Genomic DNA, 11,685 nt, shown 5'->3' on the forward strand with positions numbered 1-11,685 from the left:
CAAATTGAAAATTTGAGAAATGATAGTGAAAGAGAAATTGAAAAGACTCTTTGATAATAATTGCATTTAATTGTTCAACATTCATGATCTTTTATATCATTTATTTTCATATTCCTATTAGTTTTCAAGTGTGAGAAATGTACTTGCATTAATGTTGAATAGTCGAAGTGCCTACCAAGATGGCTATAAATGGTATGTAATAACTATAATTGTCAGTAACACATTTATGAATTTAATATTGATAGGATGTTCACTACATTCTAGTTAATGGTTCTCATGTAAAACTTTCCATGTGTCTCCATTCCAAAGAATTTCATGTGGCTGTAGGTATTTTCAAGTAACTGGTCTCAAATTGCATCTTCTTTCATTGATCTCTAATTAATCAATGGTTGATAAAACTAACGTATTAATGATACCAAAGTGATGATATCCAAGTTGGTAATGGTGACATTGACATTATTAATATTAGACAATACACTAGTCAGTACTTAGTACACTTGGTAACCATAAAGCCTTAAAAGTTTAGTAGCCAATATACTTGCAAATTCACTTTCAAATTAAACAATTTTTTAGTTTACCACTAAAGATTAGCCAAGACCATGACTATTTGTTTTCCTACAAAATAAGTAATTTTCCTTTGACATTACAATCTCATTTTTGGCAAGGCAAAAAATAGCCATCATTTATTTATCTATCAACAAGATTTTTTTTTTAATTTGCTACATTTAAAATGATTTTTGTTAGGGAAAGGAAAAAATTGCCAACATATAATATTTTATTTCCCTACATGAAGGAAAAAAAATCTCCCTCTACATTAAAATTTCCCACCCATAAAATGTTGGATTTGCCAGGATAGGGGTGTCTTAAAGTTATCCTTGCAAGATGTACAAGGCATTGTCTGGTTTAAAACAAGTACTTTGAGCATGGTATGAAAGACTCCACTCATATATGATGTGTGTTGATTTCATTAGAACTATTCAGAATACTAACTTCTAATTGAAGCATATATCTAAAGATAAGGTATTACTAGTTGAAATATTTGTTGATGATATCATATTTAGAGTAAATGAGATAATGTATAGATCATTCACTAATGAAATGAGGGAGGAATTTGAAATGTCACTGATTGAAGAAATCAAATTCTTCATTGTCTTACAAGCTTAATAGAGCAAGGATGGGATATACATAACACAATCAAATTATACTAAGGAGATCTTGAAAATTTTTGGGATGGAAGACTCAAGACTAGTTGGTACATTGATGATAACTGGATGACAATTATTAGAGAAGATGACTGTACCAAGTTAAATGATACACTATATAGATCAATGATTGGTAAGATAAAGTAAGCAATACATAGTAGACATGATATTTATCATTTTGTCGGTATTATGGAAATATTTCCTTCTATTCCTGAAGAGACACATATGATTGTTGTGAAGAGAATCTTTAGATATTTGAAAGGAATTAAGGATTATGACTTATGGCACAAAAAAAATACATATTTTGATTTGAAATTTTATACTAATGTTGATTAGGTAGGCAATGTGGATGATAGAAAAAGAACAAGTAGAGGAGCTTTCTTCTTAGAAGAAAGATTGGTGACATGGATAGGTAAAAAGAAAAGTTGTATTTCATAGTATATTGTTGGGGTTGAACATGTTGTTGCAATTAATTTTCAAACATTATGTGGGTCAAATGGTTTCTTGAAGGGACAGAAGAATAAGTAAATGCTCCTATGAAAATCTATTGGGATAATATCAGTGATATAAACATCTCTAACAACAATGTGATGTATTCCAAGACAAAGCATATATCAATCAAGTATCACTATTTGTGAGAGAAAGTTTAGGAGAGATTAGTAAAGTTGGAATATGTTGTTATTGTTTTCCTAATATGCTGGAAATGTAATAGCACTGACATAATTTTTGGTATGTACTTTCCAAATGGCAGCCATCTCTCTAACATAGGATGAAGTATGGGTAGACATGTCAATTCATTAGAATGTAATTAATATAATGACAAATAATTATCTCATATATTTAATATCTTAATATATATATATTATATGTCACACTTTTATATATGTATGTATGTATGTATATGTATGTATGTATGTATGTATGTATATGTACATATATATACATATATATATGTACATATATATATATATACACACACACATATATATATATACATACATACATACATACATACATATATATGTATATATATAGATACATATATATATACATACATACATACATACATACATATACATATATATATATATATATATACATACATATATATATATATATACATACATACATATATATACATACATACATACATACATATATATATATATATATATATATATATATATATATATATATATATATATATATATATATATATATATATTATTAACACTCCCTCTTAGCTAGGGAAGATAAACAAGATTCATACACAATATGAATAACATATTACCTCATCATAAATAACAATTTCTAGAATATCAACTCATTTGACTTCTTGGTTGATTGAATGTCAACTTATGTGGCAAATGTTAACTCATTTTACATTCAGTCGATGCTACAAATATCAACACACTTAGTTTTACATATCACCTAACTCATGATATGAGGAATCACTTAAACATGAGATACTTAGTTTTACATACCACCTAACTTATGGTATGAGGAATCACTTAACACGTGATACCTAGTTTTACATATCACCTAACTTGTGATATGAGGAATCACTTAACATGTGATACCTATTTTTACATATCACCTAACTTATGATATGAAGAATCACTTAAACATGTAACACCTAGTTTTACATATCACCTAACTGATGATATGAGGAATCACATAACACATGATACCTAGTATTTCATATCACCTAACTTGTGATATGAGGAATCACTTAACATGTGATACCTAGTTTTACATATAGCCTAACTCATGATATGAGGAATCACTTAACATGTGATACCTATTTTTAGATATCATCTCAATATGATATCAAAGATATGGTATGACCAATACTAACTGTATGCATGAATATGTGGCCTCTGCTAACACACACACTTCAACACGGTCTTTGTATGCAGATTCATCCTGGAATGAACATTGGATTGTTCATTCAAAATTTACCCTGCAAAGCGACCTGTTGCCTTCTATCTAAAGGGAATTGTTTATCAGATATCCTCAGATTTGAGGTGTTTAAGCAACCAGACCCTCTAAAAATGAAAGATTTGACAATGAAATTAAGCTAAGAATGAGTATGCAGATTAATCTAGAATGAAAGATGCAATGTAATCTAAGAACAAATAAAGCAAACTAGATTAAGCATATGCATGATTAAACTAAAATGAGATTAAACTAAGAATGAGAATGTATGCAAGAAATGTAACTAAATGTGAGCATGAATTTCAACAGCAATTCGATAGCAAATCAATTCATCCTCTCCAAAATGAAGAGATGAGGATCTCTTAAATAGACTTTCCTGGAATCCATCAACGGTAGAGATCGATTTGGATCAACGGTCAGGATTGAAGATGAGGTTCAGTCATAAAGGGAGATTCCCAAATTAAAGGGAGTTAATAGATTTAATTTGAGTAAAATAAGGAGTTAACTATTTTAATTTGAGTAGAAAAAGGAGTTAACTACTTTAACTCATTTTTGATCAATAGTGAACTGAAAATTTCCCATTTTGAACTGAAGAGAGATTTTGTTGAGATATTTAATTTAATAAAATGAGATATGCTCTCATAATTACTTTTTCTATTTAATTAAATAATCTTTAATTAATTAGAGACACTTTTCTTATTTAGTTAAATAACTTCATTTAATTAATTAGGAATGGCTTCCTATTTAATTAAATAACTTTGTTTAATTAATTAGAAGTAAGTACTCCATTTAATTAATTAATTTCATTTAATTAATTAGAAATACCTTTCCCATTTAATTAAATAATTAAATTTAATTAATCAAGATAGGCATATTTATTAAATTAAATAAATTTAATTCCATAATACATTGGCCTTAGGATATAATTTAATTTAATTAAAGTATAAATACTTAATAATTAAATCAAGTAGATTTAATGCGACTAATATGAGTACGTACTATAGGAATTAAATAAGAAATATGATGAATGCAGATTAGGGTTTTCCAACATCTAACAATTAAGTCAAGTAGCGAATAGCAGAATGAGAATTGCCTATTAGAATAGGACTTAAAAATTATCAGAAATAGACCAGAATTGGTATCATGGCAATGAGCCAATTTTGGGGTATTACACTAACAAGTCTCATGATATTCACCATAACTCAAAAATTGTTCCAAGGTAATTTGCACTTACCATGTAGGAACATTCATAATGAAATGTGATTGGTTTCAGCCATCACACAATATCTATCATGATCTAGAAGATCATGGTTTGTTTAAGGAACTAAATCTACCATGCTAGAAATTATCTACCATGATTTGTTTCAGACAACACACAATGTTTATCATGATAGAAGATTAAGTTATTGTAAGATTGTCTAACATCAATAAATACAAGTAATAATCATTTAGAAGTTGTCAATTCCTCATGATTTACATAGGGCACATTAGGCACTGAATGATTTCAATGGTATAATAATCAATTAAATCAAGTTTACCCCATAAGTGTTTCACCTTCAATAATGAATCTCCCTCTCAATCACTATGATCAAGATTGTCACAAGTTGATTGAACCTATATACTCCCTCTAAAGCTCAAGTTCATTGACATTTTGACCTCTTTGAAGATGTTAGACTCTCTATAAATCCCCATCTAAATCTAAATTACATATGCTTCCGTCCTTGTGTTTCAAATATTTCCTTTCATAAAGTGAGCTCCTATAGGAAATATAACACATGAATCAATTTTCATCCTTCATTCCACCTTAAATACATATGTGTGGGACTTGATGCTTCTTATGCTCATAGGACCCACTTCCCTTTTAACTTGTTTCTTAGATTCCAATCTTATATCCTCTTCATGCCTAGTCACATATGAGTATTGACAATAGTATGTTTGCCTCCCTATTTAATAATATATATCGAATTAATATTGTCCTATATATAAAATTGGGTAGGTCAAATAATGTTCAAACTCTCCTTATTTGTTGGTGCTCCAATTTGGACATTTTATACTTCCACATGTGTTCTCCTTATCTACAATCTATGATTACTTGTTCAAATGGCTCATGCTCCTCACTCATGCCACAAATTGGATTAGTTATGGAATTTTTCATTTGTTTGACAATTCATTAACATGTGTTGGTTTCAAACATCATTGCCATCTTTAATCTAGTGCTAATAATTTACAAAGTTCTTGGACAAGTTACATGTGTTGTACTTCTTATGCCATTCCTAGTCTACAATTTTGTCAACTAGTTGTTACATTAGATCAAACACGTCTTACTCTAGTGGATTATTTTGAAATTTCATCATAAACCTTCAATTATGTCCCTTGATTAGGAATGCAATTTTATTGCTAATAGTCAAAAATTACATTGATCAAATTGGAGACTTGAGCAGTCATGACATCTATAAAAAGGATCAAAATAAAGATCCCACAATTTTACTTTTGGTAGTAAGTCTAAGGTTGGCATCCTTCGAAGATCACATATCTATGTGATCCACACACTGCCAATCAAATTCAGTACTTGTGAATCAACCCTAGTGTGCACACATTGGGCATGTTTTATTGCATATTCTTTAGTGATCCATATTTTATATTGCATGTGATCTCTATAGAATCAATCCTTGTTGGAGATCACATTATATCAAACTAAGCACTCTGAGAACCATTTTGATCACTCTCGATCTCTACTAATTTCTACAACTTGGAGACCTTGATCTACATTATCTGACATTCTCATCCCCTTGAGTGACATTTCAATTCAACTATTGGAGATATCATAGACATTTGATCTCTCACACATAGTGAGAACTCATTTTGTGAGCCCTTATTTACACCCATTGTTGTAGCATTGGAGCTAAATGATGACACAGTGACACCAAATTTAGGGCATCGATCAAATAGCCTAGGCAAAGCAATTTGTGGTTTTCACTCATTTTCATAAACACATCTATACATTGCATTCTCTTCCAAATTGAACATTGTATGCATCCAGTGTACAAGTTGTACACAGTATAATCATGCATTCATGAGACTTTAAAGAAAAATGTAGATAAAATGACAACAAACTAGACCAAACCCAAGATATTATTGTCAAAGTGTAAACTCTACGAGCATCTCATGTTTCCCTAACTATAACTACTAAGAAATCTCTTAGACCAGCATCTCAGTGACAATGCTAGAATGGGAGTATGCCTAAAATGTAGATCTACAAGAATGCATGCAAGATCTATGACTAAAATGTAGATTATATGTGGAAAACAACTCTTAGAATTCTATCAAAGTGGACATAAAACGAGCTAAACATATAATAAATGATGCTAAATAACATAAAAATAATGCCAAAATACTATCAACTTGCTAGAATGATAATGCTTAAATGATAACTCAAAATGGGCCTATAGTGCAGATGCCTAAAACTTGGGTCCTTTTGGCTCTTTGATTTCCCTCCTATTTATAGTTTTTGGAAGGGGTTGGAGTAAGAATTAGGGTTTCCACCTTTGACTGGTGGATAGAATTGAAACTAAAAATATCTCATAAGAGACCATGAGGAAGAGTCCAACAGACTTGGTTTTGAGGATAAATGAGGTTTTTCCAATTCTTTTAAATGGCAAAAGGGGGATTTTCATTTTTGTGAGGATAAATGACTTTATTGATTTAATATATGTCTTATTTATTTTTAAAATTTTATCTTTTACTTTCTCCCTTTTTGAATTTCATTTTATGATTTTGAATTATTTTTCTCCTCTTTTCAAAGTTGATTTGGGTCTTGTTGATTTGATAGACGATTGATGGCCTGATTTGATTTTTGATTTGGAAGTTTTTTGTGTTCTTCTAATTTCTTACTTAATTTGCATTGATTGATTCAAATTGCATAATTCAGGTCTTTTCCAATTTTTGGGTGTCTACAAATGCCACTCTTTAAGCTAATATGTGAAGCATATTAGTTCAAAGATTGTCTTGATTTCTTTATTTTAGGTCAAATTCTAATGATTGTATGTATGTTTGTTGGTGTTTTGACATTTCAAAATTTTCATGGTGTCTATTTGTTGATGGCTTGATGTTTGATCCTTGATGATTTGATGTTTTGATTTTCATTGATTCTGTTGATTGATGTTGCAATGTTTTTACTTAGATATCCTGGTTTTGGTTGATTTGATGTTTGAATTTTTGGCTAGGGTAGAACATTTTTTATTTTTTAGAAAATTTTGATGCCCTAGTTTTGATGCCCCAATTTGATATGGATATACTACCCCCTCAGAAATGAAATTGGAAAAATAGATGTTCAAAACAAAAATATGGATATTCCAATTTTATTTCTAAAAATATTGATGAGAACAAATAACGGTACATTAGGGTAGAATTAATCAAATGATATGGGATGGATAGAAAATAATGCCCCCCTTGGGATATAAAGTAGGAAAAATGAACATGTCCATCTCAAGATATAGAGTAGGACAACTAACTAATTCAACAATGTGTTTCAACAAAGTGATGTGTAAATTCAATCAAGTGATGTTGGATAGATAGAAAATAATGCCCCCCTCAGGATTCAGAGTAGGGAAAACTAATATGTCCATCTCAAGATACAAAGTAGGACAAATTGAAGGTTCAAGATAGGACCATTAGCTAAATAGCTAGATTTTGAGATTTGATTGATTTTGGATGATCACTTGTGATGAGAAATTGATGTTGTTCTTTGGTGTTCAATTGTTCAAGATGGGATGAGTGCCCCTAGTGATTAGGCACCTTTAGATCAGACATAGAGAGATGATATATATGATGTGACACAAGGGTGATTTTTGGAGCTTTTGTGTTCATTTTATTGGCTTATCATGTATGTCATTTATGATGAGGACTCTTTTATGTTGAGACCTTCTAATGTTGATGATTCGATCTTTTTGATATATGAGATATTTGAGCTAGTTGATTTTCAGACATGTGTATTTTTTATATCATGGACTCATGTACACATGTCATGATTTGATTTGATGGATATGATATATATATGCATGGTGATGATGTCATGAGGAGATAAAGTCCATGATAGTTGAGTGCTAAAAGCTAGCCTTGATATTGATGTTGTTGTTTATTATTGGATAACTAGTCATGAATTTTTTGAATGATGTTGTGAAGGCCTTCTTGTGTAATCCTAATTTATGTGTCAATCATTTGTTTTCAAGGAACCAAAGATGAAAATGCAAACTAAATGAATGCAACTAAATTTTTGTAAAGAGATGCAAATTAATTGTCATCATAGAGCATGTGATAAAAATAACTAAGTACAACCACCACTAGCTCAGCTATAGTGTTATGAATACTATGTCACATTGAGAAGTACTAGCAAATATGAACAATGTACATGAAAATATGAAAACTACTAGAAAATAGAATTCATAGCCGCATAAGAATAAAAATAGGCATGCAAACAATCACATGTTAGATTAAAGACCTTACCTAAGATAGCACAAAAAATTGGTCAAGATACACGTGGCTTTCCAAATGAGAGGAGGAACTTACAAGTGGACACCAAAAATGCACAAAATCAAAGGATCACTCTAGTTAAATAGTGAAAAACCAATAAAATATCATGACTTCATCTTGATACCTCTAGTCAAGCACATCATCGAGGCACTAGAAGTACATAACAATGAAGAAAACCAGTAATTGTGGACTAGGTGTGCTACCAGTTGTGTGTAATAGTGTCGAGTTTGTTCAGTCCTTCCTAGAAGCAACTATTGTACCATTCATATAAGAAAGTGTGGGATGTTTTAGTAGTGATTTAGTAGTGGGTTCTTTTGGGCGATGTGCATCAGTGAAAATTAGGGTGTCTAAGTGTTAGAGCCAAGGATCAAGTGGACCTAGTAATAGTGTAGTAGGATGCAGAGGGTGGATGCATGGTAGGATCAGTAAAGAACAAGTCTTAGGTGAGTGATGGCTATAAATAAGTGGATATCATGGGGATGGAACAAGGCAAGATGAAGAGTAGAATGGGGCTATCAAATTTATTGAGAATTTTGAGGAAGCATGTAAGTGAAAGTATGTTGGGCTCACTAGATTAGTCCTATCAGGAGGGTGATGCTAGCCTGGGAAGGTGGATTAGGCAAGGGCACTAAGCAAAATGCATTCAGCAATCCTCTGAGGAGTTAGTGTGTCAGTCAGAACTGTAAGTATTAATTCCCAAGCTAGGTGAAGCAAGTCATGTAGGGAAAGGGTTAGCACAAACCAAAGAGTTAGGCATTAGGGAAAAAGAAATACCCTTGTCAGCGTTAATGATGTTGTTAGGGACTACAGTGAAATAGGCATTGCAGGTGGTATTGGATGATGAACTAATGATGCAGGTGGAGAATAGTTCACCTAGGATGATGAAGAGTATGTCAGGAGTGGAGGAGGAGGAGGCCAGGGAGATAAAATTATTGAAAAGTCCATAGGAGAAGCTCCAGAGGATGCAAAAGGCATTAGTGTGGATGAGGTAATGAGTGGAACATATTAGTTGATTAGCCTCAGGATGTTAGGACAAAGGATCAATAGCAGAGGAAGTGAGCAGTGTAAATGTGGAGTGAGGCGAGGAGCAAAGATCAATCATCAAGGGATGTGGAGGAATTACAAAGAATGTTAGCTACAGAGAATGTAGAATAGGATGTCATGTTTTTGTTGGGATTGATGGAGAAGGTGCGAGAAGATGGAGCACAAATGGAGGCAAGACAACTTCAAGCAGTGGTGGATGTAGAGTGAGTGTAGGTGCAATCACTAGAAGCAAAACTATGTGTGGAGCAATCACAGGTAGAGGGAAATGACATAGGAATGTGGGAGGAGTGGTTGTAGTCTCAGAGGTTGTAGGAATCTCTAAAGATGGTGAATTGGGTTTAGAGAGTGCACAAAATGAGCTGGTGTTGTTGCAGTCATAGTCTAAGTCATTTAGGGAGGCAATTGCAAAATCAAACTCCCTATCATTGAAGTTGCACGAGCAGTTAGCATTAAGTAAGGGGAAGGTGAGACAATTGCATTAGTGATTAGATGAGGCAAAAATAGACATGGAGCATTGGAAAATGGTGATCACAACACCATGAGTAAACAAGTTGGTGGAGAATATATTTGTGGAAATGCACCGGATAGTGAAGGTACATCGAGAAGCTACATATTATATGGAACATTATTATCAAGCATTTCTGAATGAGGACTAGCAAGAGACATAGTTCATGGATAGGGAATTTACACAACTATTGAATGCACAATTAAGTGGTGGGAGGTTTCTAATTCCCATGGATGTGGTGTAGGTACGTAGAGGACTGATGCTTAGAGCTTCATCTTCTAGAGCTAGATTGGAAGAAGCACTATTGATTGGACATGCTATCTTGCCACCTCCACTAGGGAAGCCAAAATAAAGTCTGTCAGATGTTTTTGGAATGTAATGTTGTCATCGTAGTAAAATAAAATTTTGTGTTTGTGGTTGTGGCAATCAAAGGGACATCTAATGTTGATTGTAATGTATTATCATGTTTGTTTTTGGTATTTTCAAAATATATTTGGATGTTTTTAGCATTTTGAGGAATATGTGAATGCTTTTAGGAATTTTGATAGATATTTGAACTTGTTTGTGATATGTGATAAATGTTGGAATGGTTTCAATCTCCATAAAAGTGAGAACAATATGATCCGCAGAGTAAGGAAAACCTTTATTGGTATGTGGGGAAACAAGATGTTTGTATAGGCTGTTAATGAAAGATGAGGACATATTTGTGTAATATTTAGGGAGCCATGATATGTAAGGCATAATTTTGTGTATATTAATAGACTTTGCGAATGATTATATGGTTGATATTAGAATGTTTCTCTAGGTGTGTGTCAAGATGGACACTCACAAGGCCTATGAAAAGGTGTTTGGGGCCCAAAAAGGACACCTAGGCCTCAAGAAAGGCAAAATAGGGCCTTGAAAAAGGTGCTTTAACCCAGAAAGCCATTTTTGGGGCCCAAAAGGATGCCTGGGCCATGAAAAAGGAAAAATAGGGCCTTGGAAAAGGGTGAAATAAGGCCTTAAAGAAGGCGCTTTGGCTTACGAAGGCATTTTGGGGGCCCAAAAAAGGCAAAATCGGGCCTTGAAGAAGGCACCTTGGCCATAAAAGGTGCTTGAGGGGCCTGGAAGAGGCGTTTGGGGCCTAAAAAGGTGCTTGAGGGGCTTGGAAAAGACATTTGAGGCCTAAAAAGGCACTTGAGGGGCCTAAAAAGGTGCTTAAGGGGCCTGTAAAAGGTGTCTGAGGTTTTAAAAAGGCACTTGAGGAGCTTGAAAAGGCATTTAGGGCCTAAAAAGGTGTCTAGGCCTAAAAGGGCACTTTAAAGAGCCTAACAAAGGCATCTTGGCATAAAAGGCACTTGAGGGGCTTGAAAAAGGCACTTGAGGAGCAAAAAAAAGGTGTCTCGACCTAAAAAGGTGCTTGAGGGGCTTGAAAAAGGTGTTTGGGTGCCTGTAAAGGAGCAAGGGGGTTAATAAGCTCTCATGCTT

Source organism: Cupressus sempervirens, chromosome 3, assembly GCF_028749045.1.
Source record: "Cupressus sempervirens isolate cs-2001-9-10 chromosome 3, ASM2874904v1, whole genome shotgun sequence".
In the NCBI taxonomy this organism is placed as follows: Eukaryota; Viridiplantae; Streptophyta; class Pinopsida; order Cupressales; family Cupressaceae; genus Cupressus; species Cupressus sempervirens.